Source organism: Oratosquilla oratoria, chromosome 5 (assembly GCF_046742065.1).
Source record: "Oratosquilla oratoria isolate Oo_2021 chromosome 5, ASM4674206v1, whole genome shotgun sequence".
NCBI lineage: Eukaryota > Metazoa > Arthropoda > Malacostraca > Stomatopoda > Squillidae > Oratosquilla > Oratosquilla oratoria.
This window is the reverse complement of record NC_134781.1, coordinates 72,225,640-72,235,571: the sequence shown is the minus strand read 5'-3', so window position 1 is coordinate 72,235,571 and position 9,932 is coordinate 72,225,640.

Genomic DNA, 9,932 nt, shown 5'->3' with positions numbered 1-9,932 from the left:
GGAGAAAGAGGAGGAGGAGGAGGAGGAGGAGAAGGAGGAGGAGGAGGAGGAGGAGGGGAGAAGGACAAGGAGGAGGAGGAGAAAGAGAAATAGGACAAAGAGGAAGAGGGAAAGGATGGGAAACATGGGAAAGGAAAAAGCGTGGCTGTTGAGTTTTCGGTTGTTGGAGATCCTGAAGCGAGCTGTGGTCACTATGAGGACGTGTCTATCAGACGGGACTGGGGGAGAGGGAAGGGGAGATCAGCCCGACGTCGGGTGGAGGTGGGAGAGGGGGAAAGGTGTAAGAGAAAGACCATATTTGGTGCACATTAGGCTGGGGAGGGACCAGGTCAGGGAAAATTTTGTGTGGATAAAATCACAGTTGAATTGAAAACCGGGCTTTGTGTAATCGACTAGGTTGTGGAGACTGAAAATTGGTGAATCAATGAGAAAGAAAAAATAAAGAAAAAAGAGAAAAACAGATAGATAGATAGATAGAGAGAGAGAGAGAGAAAGAAAGAGAGACAGACAGAGAGAGAGAGAAAGAGTGAGAGAGAGAGAGAGAGAGAGAGAGAGAGAGAGAGAGAGAGAGAGAGAGAGAGAGAGAGAGAGAGAGAGAGAGAGAGAGAGAGAGAGAGAGAGAGAGAGAGAGAGAGAGAGAGAGAGAGAGAGAGAGAGAGAGAGAGAGAGAGAGAGAGAGAGAGAAGGGGTGGTTGAGGGGGTTAAGGGAGGGAGGGAAAAAGAGCAAAAGGAAGTTAAAGATGAAGGGATAGGGGGAGAGAGAGAGAGAGAGAGAGAGAGAGAGAGAGAGAGAGAGAGAGAGAGAGAGAGAGAGAGAGAGAGAGAGAGAGAGAGAGAGAGAGAGAGAGAGAGAGAGAGAGAGAGAGAGAGAGAGAGAGAAGGGGTGGTTGAGGGGGTTAAGGGAGGGAGGGAAAAAGAGCAAAAGGAAGTTAAAGATGAAAGGATAGGGAGAGAGAGGAGTAGGGAAAGGAAGGATGGGGACAGAGACATAGACAATATCATGAACGTAATTGGATGATATAGATGATGATAATGAAATTCAAGAGAAGGAAGTCTGAATATTTTGGAGTTATGGATAGTCACATTTCTCTACACCATTCAGTTATGGTCACGACTTCTACAGTTTGTCCTGTTAGGTTAGGTTAGGTTAGACTAGATTATACTGTCTTTGGTTTTGTCTGGTTAGATTGTTCGGTAGGGTTGGGTTGGATTAGGTTGGGCTGGGCTGGGTTGGATTAGGTTGGGCTGGGTTGGGTTAGGTTAGGTTAGGTTGGGTCAGGTTAGGTTAGGTTTGGGCTGGGTTGGGTTAGGTTAGGTTAGGGTTGGATTAGGTTGGGCTGGGTTGTGTTGGGTTAGGTTAGGTTAGGCTAGGTTTGGGTTAGGTCAGGTTTGGGTTGGGCTGGATTAGGTTGGGTTGGATTTGATTTGGTTGGGTTAGGTTAGGTTAATAGACAGAAAAGCAAATCGATGTCGGGTTATGGAGCTAATGCTCATGAAGGAGAAGGTCACAGATGTAACATAAGTTTTTTTTCTGTTACGCTAGAGCTGAATAAAATCATCTACCAACAGAGAGAAAACTGAAGGAGTACTGTCTACTACGGTGCTGAAAGGAGGCATGATAAAGACTGACTGAAACGGGGTACTTCAGCACACGACTCCCCCTGACCGCAACCGAATGAAATCAACTAACGACAAACATATAGCCGAAGCCGAAAAGCACCACATAAGGTCATGGTGCTATTGCTCCGTACAGCGATTTCTCATTGTTCATAATCGAATGATCCCTTTCTTCTTCTTCCTCCACTCCCTCCTCTTTATTTTCCTTCTCCTCGCACTCCCTCTTTCCTTCAACTTTTGGTCTTTCTCTTACGTGTCATTCTCCTGCTCTTCCCCTTCCCCTCTCTCCTCCTCCTCCTCCTCCTCCTCCTCCTCTTTCTTTCCAAATTCCTAATAAGAGACTTAATAACGACGCAACTTCAAGTTACAGGCTATGATCAAAGATTCACCGCAAACTCAAGTTCCGCTTGATTTGGTGCATGCGCGGTAATTGGGAGGGAAAGAGGGATGGGGGGGAGGGAGGAGAGACGATCTGGGGAGAAGACATGGAGATATTGCCACAGGACGTGAGGAGAGGACCGCGGGAAGTGGGAAGGATGCTGTGGAAGTAGAGATGGGACTTGGGAGGGCAATGCAGGGCCGGGGAGGAAGGAAGAAGGAATGGGAGAGGAGAGTAGGACGAAAGAGATGAAAAAAATGTCACGATTTGGAGTAATGGTAAGAGGACAGTGTTCGGTGATGGGGAGACGTGAGAAATAGAGTAAATGTCGTGGGAGGGGCTCGCTGGATGAAAAAAGGGATAAGGGTATTGAGTTCGGAGGTGCTAAAGGCACGCGAGAGGTATGGAAGAGAATCATGAGAAAGAAATATGGAAATTTTTTTTTTTTTTGGGGGGGGGATAAGATGTTGCGAGAGATGGAGATGGGAGTATTAGGCTAGTAAAGGAGAAAGAGGTAAAAAGGAAGCTGGAGTTAAGTGGCGCAGAAATTATGTAGGAAGACATTCTCAGATATGGAGAACGGGTCATAAGTCAGCAACATATGGAAAGTCTAGACGCCCGTTGCAGTGGTGATAGGTCGAAGTTTTAAGACTCATTTGGACAAACAACTAGATAATATGTTTATAACATGTTCTCCCCATTTCTCTCTTTTTATTCAAAGAGAAGATGAGAGAACTTTATGGATAGATATGACAGGAGGTGATAAACATGGAACTGCCTAATGTAGAGCTGCCCCCCCCCAAAAAAAAAGGGAGTATCTCTTGCAATCTTCTTCATTCTTATGTTCTTATGTCGAATGGTTGCCTATTGGTTAATATCTATTTGCCTCCTTGGTCTCTTTTCGACATGCTTTGCTACTGCAATTCTTTGTAATCGCACAAGGTAATGATCAGTAGGCTCGGGAGAAAGACACGTAACGAGTTGTATGAGGAGGAATACGTAAAAGAGAACAAGTCAGTTGCGATAAAAAACAAGACCCTGAGGAAAGGATTGGAGCCAATGGAGGCAAGAAGAGGGTCATAGAGTCTGCTATGGAAATTTCGAAAGCTTAGAAGAGAGAGTATCTCTGAGAGTTAGGGAAGTAAAGTCTGGTCAGGGAGTCTGAGAGCAGGAGTGGATGCTTGGGAGTTGCTGTGTGTGTTCCGGAAAGGTTACTGGAGGGGTTCCTTGAGATAAAGACACATGAACTCCAGAGAAGAACAAGAACAAAAGAACATAAGAATGGGGGAGGATACAAGGAATCCACCTGTCATCCCCGTCCATGAATTCATAACCTTCTCTTCAGACAACCAATAGTCTCGGCGCTCTATACATGGTTACTAAGTCCATTAAATTTGTTAACCACTCTGTTGATAAATCAGTTCTTATCTATTTCCTTCTTAAATCTAAATTTGTCCAATTTAAATCCATTACTGTGAGTCTTGCCCTGCTGTCTTAATATGATGACCTTGTCTGGACCATTCTTGTTAAAAGTACTATATTCTATACCTGCTACACAGTTGTGATCACTGGGAACTGATGATAGCATGAGCAGTTTCCATGTAATGGAAAACAAAAACTGTTAACCAATACTGACTGCTCATTTATCAGCTGCGTGACCATCTAAAAATGACGTCTGCTGGCCCAAATTCATATTTTTTGACTACCGACCTCGTTTGTTCCTGTGTCCCTGGATTCAGATCCAAAAGCCTTTATTTCCTTCCACCCGATGGACGTCTGTAAACTCAACCGAAAACATCATATAATTCATTCAGATAGGGTTGGGCCCCAGACACGAAAAGATTCGCGCTCTTTAGAACAAGTTCATAGGCTGGACGAATTTTTGTGGGCGTTGGTTTGTGATCGGACGGTTCCATTTGAAGGAGTGATACTGAACCAAACGCGGTTCCTGTGTGAACCGACACACGAATAAAACTATTTGGAATCTGCCCCCCCCACAAAAAAAGGGAAAGATATTATAGCCATAGAAGTAATTAAAGACAGTCCTAATTGGCTAGCTCCGCAGGGGCTAATAAGTAAATAAATAAATAAATGAATAAATAAATAAATAAACAAATAAATAAATACAAAATAAAAAATCTGCCAGAACAATTTGCCAAATACGTCATCGTGTCGTACTGAGGAGGTAAGCAACTCGATTGGTCTTCAGAGATGATATATTCTATGAATTATACCTAACACAATTTTTTTTTTTCAATCTTATCTCATGAACCTCCATTACTCTGCATGCATTGCAGCGAGCAACATGATTTCTAGAACTAATTCATTGGTAGACAGCGCGGTAGCTCGGTGTATACCGTGTCGAGCTCATAAGCAGGTGGTCGTGAGTTCGAGTCCCGGGACTCGCTGCGTGCTTCTTGTGTTGGTTCCCGACAGCCCTGGCCAGACGGGGAGGCGACCCAAACATCGGCCTAAAAAGACCAGTGGCTTGCCGCAACTGACAGGGCTTTGCTCTACAATAGGTTTCTCACTTCCCACTTCTATGAGCCTTTCACCTCTTCATGTCCTCCGTCGAGGGTGCAACCGCGTGTGCTAGCATTCGGTCCTTGGGTAGGACGCAATGTCTCAAGATATCTATGCGTCTTCACAGCGTGTTTCTAGGATCTAGAATGCTGCAGCTTTTCTGTAAAGGCAGAGAGGCTACATGACAAACCGATTAACTAATTTCCTCTAGAGAAAGCTTATGACTTTGTTGGGAATTTAGAGGAAATCTAGGTAATCTCCACCAAATAACATAATTTAGTAGGAGAAATCAATTCCATTCGGGTTCTTAATCAAGTGAACCAGTTTATTCAAGTGAAGTTCGAAGAAGCTTTAAATTTTTATGCTAACTCCAAATCAATGCAATCAATGAAAATAACAAATCTAGCAAACTGTATCGAAGCACTGTTTCCTGTAGAAATATTGTAATATATCTAATGCAAAAATTACATTTCCCAGCTATCTACGTATGATCCATATGCATTTTCCATGTACACTGTATGAACAAACGCATTCTATTGGAAAGTTCATACTTCGTCTAAATCCATAAGCTAAAATTGGATATACAGAGAATACAACTATTCGCCTATAGCTACAAATCTACAAAAGCTCATTGTATAAAGGATTGTTCATTTTACCTAAGTGCCTCGTTCATCAGTGATCATGTTTACTGTTGGAAAATCTCCCCCCTCCCTTTGTTTTTTTAGAAGAGCTACGAGTGTGTGTGTGTGTGTGTGTGTGTGTGTGTGTGTGTGTGTGTGTGTGTGTGTGTGTGTGTGTGTGTGTGTGTGTGTGTGTGTGTGTGTGTGTGTATTCACCTTGGTCTTTGGATCACGTGTTGGACTCGTGATCGACAGCTATTTCCCTCCCGGAAGAGAGCTCAGAGCTCGTATGACCGATCTATGGGTAATGCTATGACCTTTCACACACACACACACACACACATCCAACTCCCCGCCCACGAGAGTCAGAGTAACGACCCGAAGCGCAGCGATACCGAAATAATTTCGGCCCTGGGCAGGATTCGAACCAAGTACTACGAGCACCACCATGCTGGTAGTTCAGCGCTCTACCAACCGCGCCACCGAGTGTGTGTGTGTGTGTGTTTGTGTGATATGTACTGTATATACAGTGTGTGTGTGTGTGTGTTTGTGTGATATGTACAATATATACAGTGGAAAGAGCCACGAGTTATTTAGTTAAGGGTAATCCGACCTCCAAGTCACGTGCGGACTTGATCTGTTCTGTGTATGTGCCAGAAGACCTGACCTGTGTGTGAGTACGAAAGTTAAAAAAAAAAAAAAAAAAAAAAAAAAAAAAAAAAAAAAACTAGTCTGCTTTCAATTAACGCACTTTGCTTAACAAAGCTCCAACTCACCATTTTTCCAATAAACCTCTAATATTCTGTTTTGTTTACCTAGTGGTTTGAATCACGCTGATTAAGCTCATGTGACCGCGAGGAACACATGGAACCTGGTTCGAATCCCGCGTGACGTGACGTCAATGAAAATAAACACCACTCAGCCACTTCCCAGCTCTCTCCAACTCACAGAATCAACACAAAGCATTAATTAATCTAAGCTGTGGCAACGGTTAACTTTTAATCTATGTACTACGAACACAAAAGGATTTTGCTGGAAAAGTCAAAACTGCACTATTTTTCTTTCTGTACCGCTGATTACTGGGAGGAGACAATGATCAGGCATCTAATAATGATGTCACATGAGGGTACGTCAGGAATAAACTCTACTGCAAAACTTCCGAATTTCCCAATGGATTTTGCTGTGCAAACACAGCAGGAAAAACACCTTAGCTGAAAATGTAGAAGAGAAATTATTTTGTGTGTGTGTGTGTGTGTGTGTGTGTGTGTGTGTGTGTGTGTGTGTGTGTGTGTGTGTGTGTGTGTGTGTGTGTGTGTGTGTGTGTGTGCGTGCGTGCCTGTGTGTGTGTATATGTGTTTGTGTGTGTGCGTGTGTGTATGTGTGTTTGTGTGCATGTGTATATGTGCGTGTGTGTGCGCGCGCGCGTGTGTGTGTTTGTGTGTGCATGTATATATATGTGTGTGTTTATGTGTGCATGTGAATATGTGCGTGTGTGCATGTTTATGTATGCATGTGTATGTGTTTGTGTTTGCGTTTGTGTGTGTGTGTGTGTGTGCGCGCGTTTGTGTGTGTGTGTGTGTGTGTGTGTGTGTGTGTGTGTGTGTGTGTGTGTGTGTGTGTGTGTGTGTGTGTGTGTGTGTGTGTGTGTATGTGATTCACCATTGTCTGGGATCACGTGTTGGACTCGTGATCAACAGTTAATTACCCTCCCGAAAGAAGAGCTCAGAGCTCATATATGACCGATCTATGGGAAATGCTGTGACCATACACGCACACAAGCACCCAACTTCCACGGTACAAATATTGGCTTAGCTGTCAAGTATTTGATATATTCTTAAGTATAATAAATGCTTTAAGGTGAATGATCTGTATCAAGGTATACGATACACATTCTGGTCCAACAAATATTTTCACGCTTATTACCAGAATACAAAGGTGAACCGCGCACTCACACACACACACACACACACACACACACACACACACACACACACACACACACACACACACACACACACACACACACAAACACACACACACACACACACACACACACACACACACACACACACACACACACACACACACACACACACACACACACACACACACACACACACACACACACACACACACAAACAAAACATATATAAGCATAATCACACGCAAAGCATAGCCTACATATGCATAAAAATATATATACTCACATATACAACACGCACACACGAACACACACATACAACACGCACACATACACATACTCGTACACACACATATACAGCTCCAAATGGGAAGCCCTGTTATTGATATTTTCCTCATGACACACATCTGGTCTACTACGCATGCGCCGGAACCGCCAATTACTGAATTCATAATCTCATTATCATCGCTCGCCTAATACAGAGTTCAATTCAGCACAACATAGGCAGGAGGCATAAGACAACAGAAACAGCCAGTGACAGTCTACTAACAAGGACAACAATCACGCCAAATCAGCATTAAACTTAGTGTCTCTGTTGCTAACGTTAACTTTACTGTGACGGTTGTAATCGCATCACCGTTAGAGCTACTCTGCTGGATCACTAAAGGAAACTAAATCGACTCTAACATATTTAAGATCAAAACTAGGAGTGTTACTTCAAAGTGAATATGTTATAAATGAATTGGTAATAGAAACCAAGAACCATAATGATATTACCAAAAGGACAGGACCTACGTTAAAAAAAATCCTGAAACTATTAGTATCTACAGCAGTGCCGATTGTGATGGAAAAGTAGATACTTACATCAGCAGTAACAATAGTTTCGCCAAACTTTTCGACATTCCAAAAATCTTTTTCCACCTTTTATGGAAGGTAATCATCCGAGACATCCATTTACCCCTCACACATTCCATATCCACCCAACAACCATTTGATTTCCCTCTTATTTTACCTCCTAGGTGATAGAAACAACACCAAACTAACACCGTAAGGTAAAAACACCAACCGCATTATTTTTTTCATAAATGCAATTTACACCAAACCAGTATGGCAGTATATGCAAAATCTTTGCATATTGAATGTAATGGTAGCATTAAACATTCCTTGTATGTTACTGTAATACATACGTACTTGTAGTTTTGTATATTTATTATTGTATATTGGTTTTATTATTGTCACTGTATATTTATTTTCGCCTTTTTGTAGGAGAACCAAGACGAATCTTTGCATATTGAATCTAATGGTAGCACATTCCTTGTATATTACACATACGTACTTGTAGTATTGTATATTTATTATTGTATATTGGTTTTATTATTGTCACTGTATATTTATTTTCGCCTTTTTTTAGGAGAACCAAGACAAATTGTGTACGTTTTTCCCGAGCTAAGTAAGCTTGGTGTCAGACTTAGTCTCGTCTCAAAAATGAGAGCACGTATATTCTATGTAGTGCTGTGCAATTATTAATTTATTCACACTCAGTGTTTTATCGGCCACCCTTATAACATGAATAAGTACCAAGGATTCCATTACTGTAACAGTAAAATTCTGATAAAAACCTCTCCATCGTCACCATAAGCAGTACCATCGCAGACACAAGCGCAAAGGATACAACAATTTCCAAAAATTCTACCATTATATCACCAGATGTCATAACTATTAAGCCCTTATTTACCGTATGGTACTGGTTTCCCTACTCCAGCAACCGACAGGCTACTTTATTCAGATCTACGTAAGCCTCTGGAAACAGAGGAGGCGAGGTTAGCACACAGTCACAACGAAAACCAAATTAGCAACATCGATGACCTGTTAGACCACCGCTCCCGTTGTACTGTTCCCACGAGAACCGTCATGGTAGGATTATTTGGTCATTATGTGGAATAGTGAGAGCTTGGAGGATCGCAATTAGCTCCTAAACAACAGAAGGAAGAACCGTCAAGTTAGGTTGATTTTAGCACCATACTTTGGCATCAACAACGAGAACGACAACAACGGCAGAACATCCAAAATATCACCCACCAAGCGACACCAGCACCTACGACAATGAAAGCGGCAGTAACAATACAACCAGCTCAAGCAACAATAGTCCCAGAATCGACAACACGAGACGGCACTAACAAAAACGATGTGACAAACTTTTTCTTTTTTTCCTTTCGAGTCAATAAGAGGAAAAGCAAATACCAAGAACCGTCAACCATGCTGAGTTGTCTCGTCTCTCTTCTTGTTCCCTGCACGGTAGCGTTTCTCAACCAGGGTTCCCCGGAACCCTAAGGTTCCGTTAAAGGTCCCTAAGGGTTCCGCGAGAACAAGTGAGATAAGCTAATGCACCTTTGATTTTTTTTATTTAATTTCATATACGTAATATAATTAAACACGCGCGACATATTCTTGGTAATTGTAATAATATAATATAGACATCATCGTATCTAACCTATTATCACGATGAAGATAAAATTAGAAAAATATGGTTATGTTTTTTTTTTCGCAGGGGTTCCTTGAGACATGCAATTTATCTTAAAGATTACGCAAGGGTAAAAAAGTTGGGAAACGGTACTGCACGGGTACAGACTACATACATTTCATGAAGTCCATATTTCAAGAATCTTAGTGATACCACTACGATCTACAGTCATGCAAATGCCCACTCTGAGGTTCTACTCTTCCCCAACTCTGTTACCTTCCTTAAATCTCTCTTTTACCACTCTCTGATTTCCATGCTCAATAATATAAGTAATTTATTTGGCACTGAATCAATATACATGAATTGCAGATAAAGAAAGAACACATAGTTCGAAATAACAATTACAAATGC